The sequence below is a fragment of the Ahaetulla prasina genome, chromosome 4, assembly GCF_028640845.1.
Source record: "Ahaetulla prasina isolate Xishuangbanna chromosome 4, ASM2864084v1, whole genome shotgun sequence".
In the NCBI taxonomy this organism is placed as follows: domain Eukaryota; kingdom Metazoa; phylum Chordata; class Lepidosauria; order Squamata; family Colubridae; genus Ahaetulla; species Ahaetulla prasina.
Window position 1 is genome coordinate 27,747,342 of NC_080542.1, and position 15,272 is coordinate 27,762,613.

The window sequence follows — 15,272 nt, forward strand, 5'->3', positions numbered from 1 at the left end:
GGATACAGTGCACATATCAATATGGGGGGAAATAGGTTCTGCAATGGTTGAATGATTGAGGGAAAAGACCACATTTTCTAGAAGAGAGAGTATAAAAGCTAGAAATAAAAATGTTGAGAGTCTAGAAAGAGTGCAGAGAAGAGCAACAAAGATGATTAGGAGACTGGTGGCTAAAATATGTAAAGAATGGTTTCTGGAATTGGATATCTCTAATTTAATGAAAAGAAGGACTAGGGCAGTGATGGCTAACCTTTTCCGGGCCAAGTGCCCAAAGCGTGCAAATCCCCAAAATGCAATGTGCACGTGGCTCCTGTGCATGCGCCCTGCCCTTGCACATACGCCTCTTCGCATGTGCCCTGCCCAAGCGTGTGCAGCCCCCGCGTGTGCCCACTCTCCACGCATGCGTGGCAGAGACCTGAACACCAGCTGGCTGGCGGGAGGTGCACGTGCATGCACGGCAGAGCTGAAGTGGGGTGACCACTCACATTCCCACAGAGAAGGTGCTGGGTGCTGCCGCTGGCACATGTGTCATAGGTTCACCATCACAGAACTAGGGGGTGACATGATAGCAGTGTTCCAATATCTCAGGGTGTGCCACAAAGAAGAGGGAGTCAGGCTGTTTTCCAAAGCACCTGAGGGTAGAACAAGAAGCAATGGGTGGAAACTAATCAAGGAGAGAAGCAACTTAGAACTAAGGAGAAATTTCCTGACAGTTAGTTAGAACTATCAATAAGTGGAACAACTTGCCTCCAAAAGTTGTGGATGCTCCAACACTGAAAGTTTTTAAGAAGAGATTAGACAACTATTTGTCTGAAATGGTATAGGGTGTCTTGCCTAAGTAGGGGGTTGGACTAGAAGACCTCCAAGCTCCCTTCCAACTCTGTTATTTGGTAATTCTGTTAAAGAGGATTATTCCTGCATTCAGTGAGGAATTGTGGAAGAGTCAAAATCTGCAAGACTGCAGGCACAAAATCAAGCGCTGCCCTTTTTGTAGACGCCACACACTGAAAGGGACAAGACTTCGATTGTGACCCCAAAATTGTGAGGGTACTGCCCAGGGAGTCCTTGACTATAAGTAACAAGCATTCAGTTAGCAATTGTTCAAAGTTATAGTGCCCATGACATATGACCACTGCAACATCTCAATGGTCATGTGATCAAAATTCAGGCAGTTGGCAGTTGGTAGATATTTATGGTAGTTGCAGCAACCTGACATCGTATGATTGCTATTTCCAACTGTCCCAGCTGACTTCCAACAAGCAGTCAATGGAGGAAGGTTAACAACTGTATGATTCACTTAACAAACACATGTTTCACTTAAAAACCATACGAAAAAGGTGGTAAAAGTGGGGATGACTCATTTAATAACCAACTTGTTTAGCAATGGAAAATCCAGTCCCAATTCTATCATAAGGCTAGGACTCTGTAAAAAAAAAACCTTGCCCACTTTTTTGTAGATTTTGATATTGCCATAAATCTCATACACCACAATCTATACTCGTTTACCCCAGTCTATATTGCATCCTTAGGCCAGGGGAAAGAAAAGACATACAAGTATTTATCCTTCATGCCAGCAGTGTAAGTGCCTTAGGAAACTTGGTGACATAGTAAGACTGTCCATTTTTTTCAACATTTTCTTCTTCTGATACGAGCTGCAAATATATCACCCAATATAATTAATTTCGAAATTGTGCACAACCTCACTTGCTGATATGATCAATCTGCTATGAAATGCACAAGAAGAGCAGAGCCTACTTTTCTCCTGATTATTTAGCAAAGTGGTAAAAAAAGGGGTCGAGTAAAATCTCATTTAACGTGTTCCAGGTGCAATAGTTACTTCTCCATTGCACATTGCACAGAAATGGCAATTGAAGAGAACTTGGCAACATCTTCTTGGAGATCTCAGATAAGGTGTTGGCTAAAGAGAGAGCATTTCCTTCTCATATAATTGTAAATTATTGGAGATATTCTGTCAGATCATCAAGAAATATATTAAAAAGATGCTCATAAAAGAAACAGATTCTATTTTTTCCCAGTGGACAAGTGTAAATTCACTATCTTATAGGAACATTTCATTTTTTTGCCTAAAATGTTGAATACAGAATAACAGAGTTGGAAGGGAGCTTGGAGGTCTTCTAGCCCAACCTCCTGCTCAGACAGGAGACCCGAGATCATTCCAGACAAATGGATGTCCAATGTCTTCTTTAAAACTTCCATGATGGAGCACCCAGAACTCCTGGAAGCAAGCCATTTCACTCATTAATTTTTCTCACTGACCAAATCTTTTTGCCAAAAAGTTTTTGTGTATCAGACAGGTTCTCCAAAGCACCTGAAGGCAGAACAAGAAGTAATGGATGGAAACTAATTAACAAGAGAACTATTCTAGAACTAAGGAGAAACTTCCTAACAGTTTGAATAATTAATCGGTGGAACTGCTTGCCTCCAGAAGTTGTGGGTGCTCCAACACTGGAGGTTTTTAAGAAGAGATTGGACACCACTTGTTTGAAATGGTATAGGATTTCCTGCTTGAGCAGAGGGTTGGACTAGAAGACCTCCAAGGTCCCTTCCAATTTTATTATTCTGTTATTTACGTGAATATTGCATAGGTATATCATGAAGAATACATTTGAAGCATTCTAATTGTGATGGAATGAAGTTATTCCAAAAACTCATAAACACCATTCTGCTATCACAAAAAGTAATAGTTTTCACTCTATTGACCTTTGGGCCTCAAGACTTCCCCGAAATATCATGATTATGTTTACTAAAACAGGGGTTTTAGCTTTGCTGGCTGAGGGACTCTGGGAGTTGAAGCCCACAAGTCTTAAAGGGACCAAGGTTGGAGACCCCTGTACTAAAATGTATTTAGTATGCTCCTATTTATAGTTAGCCTAACTAATCCACCCAAAGTTGCCTGATAAAGAGATGGGCGACATACAAATTTAACAAATAAATAATACCATCTTTAAATTTTCTGTGCAAACTCATCTGAAAAGTTTCTGGGTCCATAGTTTCTATTGAAAAGAGAAAAAAATTAGTTGCTTTCTTAAGCAGAGAGATCATCTCCTAGATCCATTGATAGTTTTAGTATCTATCAGTTGAAGGTATTTAAATATGTTGGTATTTCCTTGACAGTTTGGAAAAACACAAACAGCTATCACTGCCTGGAGCCATAAATTCTCAAATATTATTCTGCACTACATCACTTCCAATGTTAGCAATTAGGATCCAGTTGCAATAAAAACAAAGTGAAGATAAATGGTGTTTGGGTGGCTATTATTATGATTTAAGTTCTTAGTCAGGTATAAGTTCTCCGATGTGTATCTTACATATTTTCCTAAGATGAAACCTGATATAATTTCTTTAGAGACTCACATGACTTTGCAGCCATAAGTTAGGTTTTTAGTGGCACTTCCTCACTTCTTTGACTTTACTAGAAATGACTTTATAAATTATTAAGTGCTGAATTTCCTGGCAAAGCTTGCTTCGATCCATTAATTCAGTACTTATTTTTTGCTTTAAATAAACATTTAAACATTTGCAGATTAACATTTAAACCGTTGCATCATGTCTCCCCAGTCTGGTAGATTACTTATTAACCTGTACTCAGCCTACTGGAAATTGTCCCATATCTTTTACGAGTATCTTTATATCTAAACATTGGGAAAGGCAGATTTCACGAAAAGGTCCATAGTGCAAGCATTTGGGTTATTGGGTTTCTTGCAGTATAAATCATCACAAGTTACAAAATTATATCCATGAGCTTGGTGTGGGTCCCACAGATGTCATGGGCTCCACTAGATATTTGGTTGCCCAGGCTTCTGTTGCTAGTATTGTCCTCAGGTCAAGTTGGAAAAAGTGGACAATCAGTTAGAACACAAGTCTCCAACGATGGCAACTTTAAAATTTTTGGACTTCAATTTCCAGAATTCCTCGGCCAGCCATGCCACAAATCTTAACATTGCCAACTCTGGAGACCCCTGACTTAGATCTTGAAAACAGCTAAGAATGGGAAGCATCTTGAATATATTGGTGGTGAGGGGACAGGGTGTTGGTTCTGATGATGGAAGAGACGGACACAGCTATTTCAGTAACAACAGTTCTTTATTAGTAGACCAGTACAACCCAACAGAGTGCTAGTCTGGCAGTGTCCTTTATATAGAGGGCTGCCAGACAGCTTAACCAATGAGATTCAAGTATTTTAACCCCTTTTTGGAAGACCTGAGTGAAAACCATAGCACACTCCTTATATGGTACATATCAGAGGGTATTTGCAATGAATGCAGTAAATGGCAAACATCATCTGTTCTTCTATTTTCTAACCATTGGGTGGTCCATACCAGCGATAGGACAGGCTGAAAGGGCAGATCAGTTCTTTGTAATTTATCAATAGACTCAAATCTATCTTCTGTTCACTGTTCTGTCCAGGGTGGCCAATACATCCCATAATCTGAATATTTAATGAAAAGTTTATTTTCCAGAATTTTTTGTCTGAGATTCAGTGAAAAAGAAACCAAATAGAAAGTCATAGTCTACTTGGTTGAACAAGTGGTAGAGGCTTGAACGTATCGTAGAAGATCAGAAGTTTTTTCAGAATTGCTGAAAGAGAAGTTGTAGATGAACTTTGTGCTTGATTATTTGAGGCAGTGGCCTGACCTTCCACTCCCAAGGAAAGTTCACCTCTGTACCTTTCATAAAATCCACAATAAAAAAATAACTGTCCTTTTACCTATGTCCAATAAAACAAGCCAGTAAGCAAGAAGTGTGAACTCTACCGGCATTTCAATATTATTTATGTTGTTACTACACTTAATTACAAGGGAATGTTTGTGAAATGGAATCAATAGATTTATTCTATCAGGATGGGGAAAGACAAGGACTGGCCTTAAATCATTTTGAACATTCTCATCATACTTTGTTCAAGGCAGCCTTCCTCAACATGGTGCCCTTCCAGTGGCAGGATTCAGCTGGTTCACACCGGTTTGGCAGAACCCAATACCTAATTTTTTGTTGAGTTTGGCAAAACGGTTCTGAAATGGACAGATTGGCATTCATTCAGGTGCCCGCAATCCCTTGCTTGCCGCAATCTGGTTTTGCAGTAAGCAAGGGGGTAGGAGGCACGTGAATGCAGTTTGACGTCTCAAATAACCTTTACTTTAATTCAAACTGTAATAACTCAGGTCTTTAATCTGGCTTTTGTAACTGCAGCTCAGACAAGTGTTTTATAGAGATAGGGTAGCATTTACCAGATTCTGCTCCTGCTTGTTTACAGAGTTATGCGCACATGGACTGTTCAATTTCAGAAGATAGCTAAGGGTTCGCTTTCTTGATTGCTTCTCTAAATAACATTTTTTATCTGCAAGTAGGAAAAACAGCAGAGCCAGTTAGGGGAGTTTGAATCCAAGCCCTTTGTTTCTTTTCGTGCTGATTTCCCAAATGGAGTTTTTAATATTGTGGAGAAGAAACAAACGACGTTACAATTTTGCTCCATTTGGAAGTGGTACAGCCCACTTTATAACTTTTTTTTTTTTTTTGACACGTCACTGAACTGCATGTTTGGCATTTTTTAATCAGGCAAAGCTGATAGGTCCTCCCTCCCCTTGGATTGTGTGGCCACCTTTACCGTTTTGTAGAACGTCAGCACCTACCTCCCAGGAGAATGAGATATTTTGGGAAATATTAAAAAGGCAGAATATTATATTTCTCTAAAGGAGAAATGGAGAAATATGCTCTGACAGAAATCAGACTCGGTCTTTCTTAATAGCTCCCAAACAGAAACTGAGGAGGCCAGATTTTAGAAATGCAGATTTGATAATCCATTCAAGACAGGATATTTTGAAACTCCTTGCAACAAAGCTATGGGGAAATAATGGGCTAAAAAACATCAATTATCGTAGGTCAGGGGTCTGCAAACTTAGCTCTTTTAAGACTTGTGGACTTCAACTCCCAGAGTTCCTCAGCCAGCTCAGTAGACCCCTGTTCTAGGTAGATGAATACTTGTCCACTGAATGCATAGGATAACAGCTTCTATTATAACTATAAAACAAAAAAGGGGAATAAATGGAACTGACAGTGTGTACAAGTAGTCATAATAACAGAATAACAGAGTTGGAAGGGACCTTGGATGCCTTCTAGTCCAACCCTCTGCTCAGGCAGGAAGCCATATAGTATTTCAGACAAATAGTTGTTCTATCTCTTCTTAAAAACTTCCAGTGTTGGAGCATCCACAACTTCTGGAGGCAAGTTGTTCCACTGATTAATTGTTCTCACTGTCAGGAAATTTATCCTTAGTTCTAGGTTGCTTCTGTCCTTGATTACTTTCCATCCATTGCTTCTTGTTCTGTTTTCAGGTGCTTTAGAGATAGGTCCTCGACTCATGACCATAACTGGGACCAAAATTTTTGTTGCTAAGCAAGGCGATTGTTAAGAGGCACACCCGATTTTATATTTTTGTGCCACAGTTATTAAATGAATCACTGCAGTTGTTAATTAAATCATGTGGACCAGGGGTGAAATATAAAATTTATTACTACAAGTTCTGTGGCTCGGTGTGTGTGTGGGATAATGTGTCTGGGTGGGCCTGGCCAACTTTTTTTTTTTTTTTACTTGTAAAAGCATTTTTTCTACAACCTTTTCGGCTGAAGAGGTTGTAAAAAATGCTTTTAAAAGCCTCTGATGATCAGGCAACTCAGCTGGGCTCACAAGAGGAGCATTTTAAAAGCATTTTTTACACCTCTTCGGCCAAAGAGGTTGTAGAAAAAAATGCTTTTAAAGAGTTCTGATGATCCCAGCTGAGCCGCATGATCATCAGAGGCTTTTTTTTTTTACTTTTAAAGCATTTTTCTACAACCTCTTCGGCTGAAGAGGTTGTAAAATGCTTTTAAAAGCCTCTGATGATCAGGCAACTCAGCTGGGCTCACAAGAGGAGCATTTTAAAAGCATTTTTTACACCTCTTCGGCCAAAGAGGTTGTAGAAAAAATGCTTTTAAAGAGTTCTGATGATCCCAGCTGAGCCGCATGATCATCAGAGGCTTTTTTTTTTTACTTTTAAAAGCATTTTTTCAGCCGAAGATGATTGCACTGCTCAGCTGGGCATGGCCCCCCCCAGGGATTTTTGCTACCAGTTCTCTGAACCATTCGCCACCATCACTACTGAATCGGGCAATCCTGTCCGAACTAAGAGCATTTCACCCCTGATGTGGACATTAAGTGAATTCATCTTCCTCTATTGACTTTGCTTGCCAGAAGCTTTCAGGTAAGGTCACAAATGGCAATCACATGACTCTGGAACACTGCAATCACCATAATACATGCTAATTGCCAAGAACTCAAATTTTGATTACATGACTATGGGAACAGGATTTTCTATTTTATGAGGCACCCCACTCTTATCCCACGGAGCAATTATCTCAGTATCAGGTCTTAAGAGACAGATAAACCTATACAACAACTCATCTGTTAAAAAAATAACTATAAGTCACAACATTTTGGTTAGATTCCTATCAGACAATGGCAGAAAAGGACGAATAGGCAAAGCTAAAGGATTTAACCAAACCCTAAATATATTTAAATATATCTTATACTTATTAGCATCATCAGTGAACCAGGCAAGATAGTAGATTTGCAAGTGGAAAGAGAGCATTAAAGCTCAGCATTTCATAATTAGGATGTTCATGCTAGTCAACAGATTCTAGGATATGATATCCAAAGTGTAAAAGATGTAAAAAAAAAAATGTTGCTGGAATTGCGTATGTCTAATTTAATGAAAAGAAGGACTGGGGGTGGAGGCAAGTTCGCCGAACTGGTAAAGATGGCTGGCTGGCCATGCCTCCGAACCGGTCCTCCGATCACCGCTTGTTCATTGCTGCCATGTTCTTCGCGCACACACATCCCATTGCCTTCCAAGTCCAATGGGATGCACATGCACGAAGAACATGGTGGCAATGGCAGCAGCTTTTTCCACCGGTACTTTTCAGCGGCCTGCGGAGAAAGCAGCTTGCAAAGAAACTTTTTCGGAGGCTGCTTTGCTAGCTGCTTTCCAGCAGCAGCAGCTGGCTGCAGGCTGCTGAAAACTCCAGTCAGCTTGCCTTCTGGACTCTGGACCAGCGGCCCTGGAAGATAAACAGGCCAGTGGCTGAGCGGGGGAGGGAGAACTGGCAGAGGGGTGATACCAGCGGCGGATGGACCGATGCGCGTGGGGAGGGAGGGAAGCTCATGGAAGATCACAGCACCAGAGCTCTTTCCCTGCCTTTCCTCAAGCCAGCCTGGCCTGCGAGGGAAGGGCATGGGAGATCGCAGTAACAGAGCCGCAGTGCCGTTGAACCAGATGCCCTTCGGCATCAGGCAGGCTCGACCCTTATTTCAGGACCGCTATTTCTCTCAGAGCTGCCCTGAAGCAGCTTTTCTGGTTTGGAGAGCGGCGGAGCTTATAGACTTCGCCCGTCCCTGTGGCTTCCACCTTTCCCTGCTGCGGACCAGTCTTAGTGAAAGGCTTCCTCAGTGTAAACACGCTTTTCTGTCCCATAGTGCAGAGGTGGGTTTCAGCAGGTTCTGACCAGTTCTGGAGAACCGGTAGTGGAAATTTTGACTAATTCAGAGAACCGGTAGTAAAAATTCTGACTGGCTCTGCCCCCATCTATTTTCTGCCTCCCAAGTTCCAGCCGATTGGGAGGAAATGGGGATTTTGCAGTAACCTTCCCCTGGATTGGAGAGGGAATGGAAATTCTACAGTATCCTTCCCCTGGAGTGGGATGGGAATGGAAATCTTACCGTATCCTTCCCCTGCCATGCCCACTAAGCCACGCCCACCAAGCCATGTCACACCCCCAAGCCACGCCCACAGAACCGGTAGTAAAAAAATTTGAAACCCACCACTGCCATAGTGGCTTCGGGATGTTTAACTGGTCAGTGGCGCTATCCTCGCCTTTTGTAACTGACACTCCGAGAGAGTCAGATGGGGCTGCAGGATGCCCTCAAGGGGGATTTAGAAGCCAGTTTCAAAGGTTCGCCTACAGCCCCTTAAGTCGTGTACCATGGTTTAGGAAACTATAAAGGCTAATTTCATGTAATGTGCAAAGCCAAGGCCAAACAAGCCCTGAGGCTGTTTAGCGAGTAAATCCAATCCACCATATGCTATTTCTGAAGTTGAATGTGGAAAACCACCTATATTCTTGTGAATACTCGATGAGACTACAACCAGTTTGCTTTTCTGAAAAGTATAATTCCTCCCCCACCCCAGATTTCCTTCTCCAAAATCCACAGATAAATGTTGCTATGGAGATTCTTAACCATCCAAGTCATGGTTGTCCCAAAAGCGCTTTTCCAAAAGGCAACTGAACTTTCTTGGTTGTTTACTTGAAAACATTTTGCTTCTCATCCAAGAACTGAAAAAGCTTCTTAGATGAAAAACCAACCATTTTCAGAGAAAAAAACAAATTAAGTCCAGTTGTGTTGTGTTTCGGCTGGAGAACACATGACCAGTAACCAGCAGTTGATTGGTTAACTGCCGATGCTATAGCCGGCGGGAGAATTAAGGAGCTGCTATTGGCTGAGCTGTTTACAGCTCCAATATAAAAGGGCTGTCAGTTTAGAGCTTGCTTGCTTGCTCACCTCAGTTAATTGTTTGTAGTTAATAAAAGAACTGTTAATGGTTCTCCTGCGTTGCCTCACTTCTTGCTGTTGTTTTGCGAATACAACACTGGTGACGAAGGTGGGATTTTGTTAGCGGAGATCGCAGGGGAACAAAGCCATTCATGAGAGCTAGCCAGAGAGCAGAGCCAAGGCAACAAGACATTGAGGACTAAATTACCTCAGGCAAGTCTCCTTGATCAATGGCCACTCTTTCCACATTCGCTCCATTCGATCAGGCGAAGGAATCCTGGGACTGCTTTGTAGACAGGGTCAATTGTTTCCTGGCCGCAAATGACTACAAGAGACTTCCCGATGACAGGAAATTAGCAGTATTCCTTAGTATATGTGGGCATGACATGTTTGAAACAGCCCGAGCGCTGTTGGCGCCTCAAAATGTTCAGGATGTACCATGGGGGGTGTTATTAGATAAGCTGAAGGGACATTATGCTCCCTTGCCCTCAAGAGTAGCCAGGCGCCATGCCTTCAGGCACAGGTACCAGAATGAGGAGAGTCTATAAGTCAATACACAGCAGCGTTAAGGAAGGCTGCCCTTTATTGTGAGTTTAGTGACCTGGAGGATATCCTTCTGGATCAATTTATTTGTGGTATCAGGGATATCGAATTGCAGCGCCGCCTACTGGCCAGAACAGATATCACTTTTCAAACTGCAATAGATGAGGCTCAAGCCTCAGAACTGTCTGCTAAGTCGGCTTCTGAAATAAGGAAGCCTTTCAGCACTGCTGCAGCTGCTAAACCAGCCACAGTGCATCAGCAGGAGATGGTTTCTGATCAGTTCTCAGAGGAGGAGGAAGAGATAAGCCGTCTTAATTCGAGTTCTAGGAAGGGTTGGGTGACAGAGGAAAAAAAGCCACAGAATCCATGCTTAGGTTGTGGAGGAAACCACCACCGTTCTTTGTGTAAATTTAAGAACGTGGAATGTCGGCGTTGTGGCAAGAAGGGCCACCTCGCTAGAGTCTGTAGGGCCACGCTGCCCTCAATTTCCAACCCTGCAAAACAGCATACTAATTTCAACCCTGTGAGACCCAATCGTGATGCACGGCAGCGAGATAGGGCTGAACGGATTGAGGAAGATTGTTTCTCTATTCACCGGGGCACAGAACAGGGGGAAACCAGAGTAAGTCATGCCAGGTCAGGACTTAGGAAAAAATTTTTCCTCACAGTCCATATTGAGAATAAACCGTGTAGAATGGAGATTGACACGGGATCTTCTGTGTCTATCATAGCGTGGCACACCATTTCCCGCTTAGTGCCCTCCCTTAAAAAACACCAATTAGATCGGGCTCGACTAAAGCTTCGTGATTACCAAGGTAATCACATTCCCATTTTGGGTTCCGGGTATTTTCAAGTTCAATATAAGAACTTTAATAGTTGTTGATGGCATTCTCCCCTCTCTGCTAGGTCTGGAGTGGTTCGATGCATTGGGTTTGGCCATAACAGGCATACATGCTCTTGCGTCAGACCACTTCTCCGATCTCTTCCAGAAATTCTCTGATGTCTTCAGTAAGGAATTAGGCAAATACAAGGGGTCTCCCATCTCATTAAATTTAGATCCCTCAATAGCTCCTATTCGCCTTAAGCCTCGCAGGGTTCCTTTCGCCCTTCGCACTAAAGTTGATCAGGAAATTGACAAATTATTGGCACAAGGTATACTACAACCAGTGGACCATGCTCGCTGGGAGACGCCTATAGTGATCCCCATTAAGGCCGATGGATCGATAAGGATCTGCGCGGACTACAAGGCCACGCTCAACAAGGCTCTACAGGCAAACCCGTATCCTGTTCCGGTGGTCCAACATCTTCTGCATTCATTGGGCCGCGGCAGCATATTCGCCAAGCTCGACATGGCACAGGCCTATCAGCAGCTTGAGGTAGATGATGAGTCCAGCGGGCGCAGGCGATCGTGACTCACGCGGTGCCTTCAAATGTCACCGGCTGCAATTCGGGATCTGTGTGGCCCCCGGCATTTTCCAATGCCTGATGGAGAGACTCTTACATGGGTTGCCGGGGGTCGTCCCCTATTTCGACGACATCTTTGTGTCAGCCACCGATGAGGCTGAGTTGCTACACCGCCTCCGTGCCGTTTTGATCCGTTTCCGGAAGGCTGGCCTTAAACTAAAGCGTGAAAAGTGCATACTGGGCGTTCGCCAGGTCGAATTTCTTGGTTTTCTTGTCGATGAGCGAGGTCTGCACCCTACCCCCGCAAAGGTACGTGCAGTACAACAGGCTCCTACACCCACGACTAAGACTGAACTGCAGGCTTTCCTTGGCCTCCTTAACTTTTATAACTTATTCTTACCACATAAAGCTACAGTCTTTAGTCAGAACCTCTCCATCGCCTCCTCAACAGCAAGACACCTTGGAATTGGGGACGGAAAGAGGACGCAGCTTTCCGGGCCGTGAAGGCACTGCTCACCTCTGACAGTGTCCTCATGCAATACCATGCAGACTTACCTTTGCTCCTGGCATGTGATGCTTCACCCTATGGGATAGGAGCTGTCTTGAGCCACGTTCTACCAAATGGATCAGAAGCTCCTGTTGCTTATTTTTCTAGGACTTTGTCTCCAGCAGAACGTAACTATGGACAGGTAGATAAGGAGGCTTTGGCAGCCGTGGCCGGGATCAAGCGTTTTCATGATTACTTGTACGGCCGTGCATTCATGCTTGTCACCGACCACAAGCCACTCTTGGGCATCCTGGCTGGGGATCGTCAAACCCCCCTCATCCTGTCACCAAGGATGACACGATGGGTTGGGTTCTTAGCGGCATACCAATACACCTTGGTCTACAGGCCAGGCAAGGCTATTGGGTATGCGGACGCATTGAGCCGTTGCCCCCTTCCAATTCCTGCAGAGGACCCTGCCCCTGCCTCATCAGTCCTGTTTATCGACGACCAGGCTATTCCAGTGTCAGCATCAGATGTGGCGAAGTTCTCTTCCAAGGACCGTACCCTCCGCCAGGTGGCCAACTGGGTGAGGAGGGGGTGGCCCCTTGGGCAGTTGGCTTCCGAGTTTCAACCTTACAAGGTCAGGCAGCATGAAATTTCTATCATCAGAGGCTGCCTACTCTGGGGCTCCCGAGTGATAATTCCAGATGAGCTCCGTGGCCGGATCCTCAATGTCTTGCATGAAGGCCACCCAGGCATCACCCGCATGAAGGCATTAGCCCGCAGTTACCTGTGGTGGCCAAGGCTAGATGGGGAAATCGCTGAGTGGGTGGCCGGGTGCCCAAGGTGCCAGATCCATAGAGCAGCTCCTCCAGCGGCAGTGGCCACTGAATGGGAGATGCCAAAAAGCCCCTGGGCCCACGTCCACATAGATTTTGCCGGCCCCATCCAAGGTCACATGTTGTTGATTATCGTTGACGCTTACTCTAAGTGGGTCGAGGTTGTCTCAATGACCTCTACCACCTCAGAGGCACTGATCCATGCACTTAAGAGAGATTTTGCCACTCATGGTTTGCCTGATGTTTTAGTGTCAGATAATGGGCCGCAGCTAACCTCAGCGGCCTTCCAAGCATACCTGGCAAAGCAGGGCATTCGCCACGCCACTATTGCTCCATTTCGTCCTGCCTCGAATGGCCTGGCTGAAAGGACAGTCCGCTCAGCTAAAGAAGTCTTAGCTAAATTAGTTTCCGGAGATTGGCGAGACAAAATAGCGACCTACTTATTGGCACAACACACCACTCCATGCCCCACGACTAACCGCTGCCCGGCAGAACTGCTGATGGGCCGGCAATTGAGGACTGTGTTAGATCGTTTGCACCCTGAGTACTCGCCAGAGAAACCCCCTGATTCTACCAGTGGAGCCCGCGCATTCCAAGTGGGGGATTGGGTGTATGCCCAGCATTTTGGGGGGGACCCGCAGTGGCTACCAGGTCAAATAGAAGAAGTGACCAGCCCCCGTTCATACCGGGTTCAGTTGGAAGATGGTCGCATGTGGCGGCGCCATGTGGATCAACTGCGCCGCTGCCACATGCCCCCATCCAATGTACCGAGCAACACAGATCTGGCCGCATCGAATCAGCCACCACCTGTACAAAGTAAAGAGTCCCGTCCAGAAAACATGCCCAATCCTGATAGTCCACCCACAACTTCACCAGCTGTCAATTTACCTCAAAGGCCACATCAGGACCGGTCCAATGAGTTTCCATCCAGCGCGGCTGAACAAGCCCCAGAAGTTCGTGACGTTCCTGTGCGGGTCCCATCAACAGCACCTGGTACGGTTGTATTGCGCAGGTCGGAGCGAGCCAGGAGACGTCCAGCCTACTTGGCCGATTATGCTTGTGCAATCCAGGAAGGGAGGGGTGTTGTGTTTCGGCTGGAGAACACATGACCAGTAACCAGCAGTTGATTGGTTAACTGCCGATGCTATAGCCGGAGGGAGAATTAAGGAGCTGCTATTGGCTGAGCTGTTTACAGCTCCAATATAAAAGGGCTGTCAGTTTAGAGCTTGCTTGCTTGCTCACCTCAGTTAATTGTTTGTAGTTAATAAAAGAACTGTTAATGGTTCTCCTGCGTTGCCTCACTTCTTGCTGTTGTTTTGCGAATACAACAAGTTGCCTTTTGCATCCATAGATCTCTGCTTGATTTCACCATAATCCCCTGGCAGAGCTCTAGATTATAATGAAGGGAATCGCAATAAATGGATAGAAACTTGTTATTCTATAGACATTTGTTCTATTGAAACAATATATATATATAAGGCTTTGGCTTTGTTCTTATGTGAGCAAAGTGTGGATTTTAACTGCTGTTTCTCTATAAATACTGGTGGGGGGGTGTTTTTTGAATTGCAGGCCTAGCTGTTGCAAGCTGATTGGTTGGCTGTGTTGCTACATATTGATTGGTTAATGGAGTTTTTTTGAATTGCTGGCCTAGCTGTTGCAAGCTGATTGGTTGGCTGTGTTGTTAATTGGTTAATGGGGTTGATGTTTGTGTGGGAAGTAGCATTTTGGGCCCTGGTCTGGTTCCAAGTTCAAGGTCTTATTATGTGTTGATGTTTGTGTGGGGAGTAGCATTTTGGGCCCTGGTCTGGTTCCGAGTTCAAGGTCTTGTCATGTGTGGATGTTTGTGTGGGAAGTAGCATTTTGGGCTCTGGTCTGGTTCCGAGTTCGAGGTCCTGTCATGTGTTGGTGTCAATTTTTGTAGCTGGGATTCGTTTATTAACTAGTGCTAGTTTCCAGATGTTTGGTAAGCGGGAGGTATTGTCACGTTTATTCATGTTATGGGGGAGTTTTTCTATTTCTATGGCTTCCATAATTATTCTCTTGTGATAGTGTTCACTTTTGGAGATTAATTTGGTTCCTTCAAAATCAATGTCATGTCCTGTTGCTTTAAGGTGTTGGAAAAGAGATGAAGTTTTTTCTTCTTTTCTTACTGCAATCTTGTGTTCTGCTATGCTTGCATTTATTCTCCTATTGGTTTGTCCAATGTATGTTGCTGGGCACTACAGATAAAATCAGCAATATTCTTCACAAACACAACATCATGACAGCCTTCTGCACAGACCAAAAAATAGCCAACATCTTAAGAAACCCCAAAGACAAGATCCAGCTAGAAAACCAAGGAGTCTATACAAAATCTGCCCAGCAACATACATTAGTAAAAGTATTTCCTTTTAATTGTT